General features: G+C 39.4%; 1 pseudogene; it reads right to left on the bottom strand.

The window, feature by feature from the left end:
- On the bottom strand, positions 1-146 carry LOC112579792 (annotated as a pseudogene).
- Between the last annotated feature and the right edge of the window lie 3,984 nt (positions 147-4,130).

Here is a 4,130-nt window from a genome sequence, read left to right as displayed (position 1 = left end):
GGCTGTCTCCAAGGTTCCTTAGGGCAACTCATACAAGCAACAGGCTGCTTGCATTACACTATTGCATACACACTACATACTGTCTGCAGCCATTGCACACCAGGCCCCCATGGGGTAAAGAGGCAACCTACCTTTTAAAATCACATCCCCACCACCATCCCTGCCTAGTCTTAGGAACTAAGGATGTATCTAATAAACAACAATTTTGCTATACTAGAAAAAAAGAATATGTTAAGACTTTCAGTCTACTTAATACTTCAGACCAGGTTTTGGGCATCCAGCTGTCTTCATTTGCAAGGCATGACATATTTTCATATTCCACAAATGGGGCTATTGAACAATGATGAATGAATGAAATACAATGCAACTATTTTTAGTATAATAATTTTAATTAAAAGGCAGTGGAATGATAATCTTGCCCAAGCATGTCTGAGATCTCCTTTCCATTTTCTCAAAACAATACTTTCCAGGTCTGACTGCAGAGACTTGTTGCTTGTTTCCCTTCTGGTGAAGAATAGGTAACGCGACATTCTTTCTAAACCAAGCGAAATTGTGGTTTTTGGCTAGACACAATCCTTTTTTCTCTGTTTCTCCATTTGCACATTCTGGGGGATTAAATCTTCTTTCCATACATAGTGATAAATTACCATAAGCCAAATTAGTTTCTTAGGAAAGTAACCCTATTATCTACCTATAGCTTTTTTTCCTTAGCTTGAGATGATTTGTTTTGATTATTTAAGAAGCAGAAAGCACACATAATAATAATAACACTTCCATAGTGGGTATCATATGCCAAGTGTTATTCTAAACACTTTCTGTATAGTGACTCAACTCAACACATTCCACAAAACAACTCTAGGGGTGATATTTTAAAATTTTTTATTTATTTGGCTGTGTCAGATCTTCATTGCCTCATGCAGGATTTTTCCTTGTGGTGCAGGGATTCTCTATTTGCTGCACATGGGCTCTCTAGTTGTGGCACCCGGGCTCCAGTAGTTGCAGCATGTAGGCATGTGGAATTTTACTTCCCAACCAGGGATAGGAACCCACATCCCTTGCATTGCAAATTCCTAACCACTGGGCCACCAGGGAAGTCCCTTTTTCTCATTTTATAAAATCAGGAAATTGATGCATGGAGAGTTAAGTCCTAAGTTTCTAGCAGGTCAATGGTGGAGCCAGAACACAAAACTGGTATTTGGCTTGAGAATCTCTGCTCCCAATGCATGTGCTGTCCTCACAGCAGCAACCCAGGAATCCGAGCATTATCCTCATTTTATGGGTGAGGCCACTGAGGCCAGCAAAGGTGAAGTTACCTGCCCTACATTGCAAAACTGGTAAGCAGCTGACCTAGGATTCAATCTGGGCTCAAGCCTCTTTGGTTCCAATGTCTGTGTTCTTTCCATCCCTTGAATTGCACTACCTAGGCTGCAGTCCACGGGGTCACGAAGAGTCAGACACGACTGAGTAACTTCATTTTCACTTTTCACTTTCATGCATTGGAGAAGGAACTGGCAACCCACTCCAGTGTTCTTGCCTGGGGAATCCCAGGGACGGGGGAGCCTGGTGGGCTGCTGTCTATGGGGTCACACAGAGTTGGACACGACTGAAGCAGCTTAGCAGCAGCAGTACCTTTTGGGCTTCCCTGGTGGCTCAGACACTAAAGAGTCTGCCTACAATGTAGGAGACATGGGTTTGATCCCTGGGTCAGGAAAGATCTCCTGGAGAAGGGCACGGCAGCCCACTCCAGTATTCTTGCCTGGAGAATTCTGTGGACAGAGGAGCCTGGTGGGCTATAGTCCATAGGGTCACAAAGAGTTGGACACAACTGAGTGACTAACACTTCACTTTCACAGTGCTTTTTATTCCTACTGTCCTTTTAAGTATATCTGGCTTAACTAGATTTGTGTAGACTAGGGTGAAAATCTAGCCGTTGTAAAGAACTTTTTCCCCATTAGAAAGTAATTTCAGACTTCCAAAAGCTCACCTTATAATTGACTACCTGCAATTCATTACATCTGAAAATTATGGATTGAGATTAGGAAATAAAATTCTAAAACATTAGGTGCCCCACACAGTCTTTTGAAAAGGTAGACAAGCATCCCATTTTGTTTCTTAATCTACAAAGGATCTATCAAGTTGGTTGCACTAGAAAAATACATTTTCTCTAAAATGAAACAATGAATAGAAAAACAAAAAATATATAAGTAGTACTTTTTCTTGATTAGTTACTATTATGCTTCTAGATTGCTTATTCTTTGCAAAGCAAGCAATAAGAGGCCATTAACTGCAAAGCAAAAAGTTCTCTCTTTTTAAGCTTCCTCCTCCAAGTTTCTATTTGCAAAAAAGTCCTTGGTGCACATTCAAACACACTGAGGGGAGTACAGTAGATGAGCTTGCCTGAATCTTAAGATAAAAACTCCCTGGAAAAAAGGAGTCAAAACTGACTGTCATAGAACCCCATCATTTATATTTTCTTGTAAACATGAAGACCCAAAGGGCCTAATGTATGTTTTTATTTCTATTTCAGCAAATTTTAAGCTGAAGTGTGACTTCCATGTTCAGCATTTATTAGGCTTTTGCTGTGCTTTGAAATTTGCTGTCATCTGTTTCCTGTGTATTATTGTTTTTGAGACCGGCTCAGCCAATCAGAGTCCTGCTGCTTGCTCTCTCCTGCCTTGGTATGCAGAACCTGATTTATTGAACAGTGTTCTTCTTCTCACAAGGTGCAGCCCATTTTTAAATATTTATCCTTTAAAGCAGCAACAACTTGTTTGAAAGAATAGGCTTGGGAATCCATTGGTAAAGGAAATGTCCTTGGAAGGAAATACTAAAATGCGTTATGTGTATATTTGAACATTTGCTTCACAGAATGTAGAGGAAAAAATTGTAGGACTTTAGATTTAAGAATTCCTAGTAGTTTGTGTTAAAATCATTTTGAATCTGGTAGATATATCATGTGTGCGTGCTTAGCCATGTCCGACTCTTTGTCGACCCTATGCACGCTATAGCCTGCCAGGCTCCTCTGTCCATGGAATTTTCCAGGCAAGAATACTGGAGTGGGTAGCCATTTTCTTCTCTAGGGGATTTTCCCCACCCAGGGATCGACGCTGCATCTCCTAACTGGACTTGTCAAATGGTTTTTCCTTAGTCTTCAGTCTCCTGGACTTGAGAGTAACACAAATGGACAGAGTTTAATGTTAGAAAAATAATTATCACAGTTAATTTGACATATATTAAGTGATAAGTAAAACAGTATTTTGCTGCTTAGTAATTAGAAATAAATAGAGATTTTAAGCAAATATTGTAAATGACTTTAATTGACAGTGGTAGTTTTACCCAGATCAATCAAGTTTCATTTTTCAATTGTTCTTTTTGCTTTATCAAATACTGAATTTTATTTTATTTAATATTTTCTATGTGCAAACACCATGCTAAACATTTTATGCATATTATTTCACTTAATCCTCACATGCTAACATTATTGCCTTTATTTTACCAGTGTTAAAACAAGAGGCTTAGAATGATCAATTTATCCCAGATGATGTGGCTAATGATGGAGCAAAGATCTGAGCCCATCTTTGTGAGACATGAGAGTACCTGCTCCCAGTTCTTAGTATCTACACACAATATTAATTGTGATAGTTTTTTTCCTGGCACCACATTCATTTTAATAACTCTTTTAAACACATCCATTTATCCAGTTGGTCCGGCAGACAATAAATATTTAAGTGTTAAGCGAGATACCAAAACAAGACACAGTCCCACCTATCTAGGAATTTATGGTCTTGTAGGGAATATGGGTCAATAAAAAATTCATAGTCCTATAAGACAGTTATCATAATAGAGAGATGGATTAAGTGCTATAAGAGTGAGGAATGGCCAAAATCTTCCTGGGGAAATGAGAAAGCTGTCAGAAAACAGCCTTGATTTGAAGATCGACTTGAAGGACACGGAGAGGTTTGTGGGCAGAGAAGAGGTGGACTGGGATCCAAGGCAGCTTGGCTCCAACAGCTGGGAGCTGTGTTTTCCATGCTTTCAGATTCTTCTGGAATGTGTGCACTTACCTGGAATACTAGCCAGCTTGTTCATCAAGGAGAACAACATATCCTAGGGATAAGAGGTATCCAGTT

Source organism: Bubalus bubalis, chromosome 16, assembly GCF_019923935.1.
Source record: "Bubalus bubalis isolate 160015118507 breed Murrah chromosome 16, NDDB_SH_1, whole genome shotgun sequence".
Lineage (NCBI taxonomy): Eukaryota > Metazoa > Chordata > Mammalia > Artiodactyla > Bovidae > Bubalus > Bubalus bubalis.
This window is presented reverse-complemented; position numbering and strand designations above follow the sequence as displayed.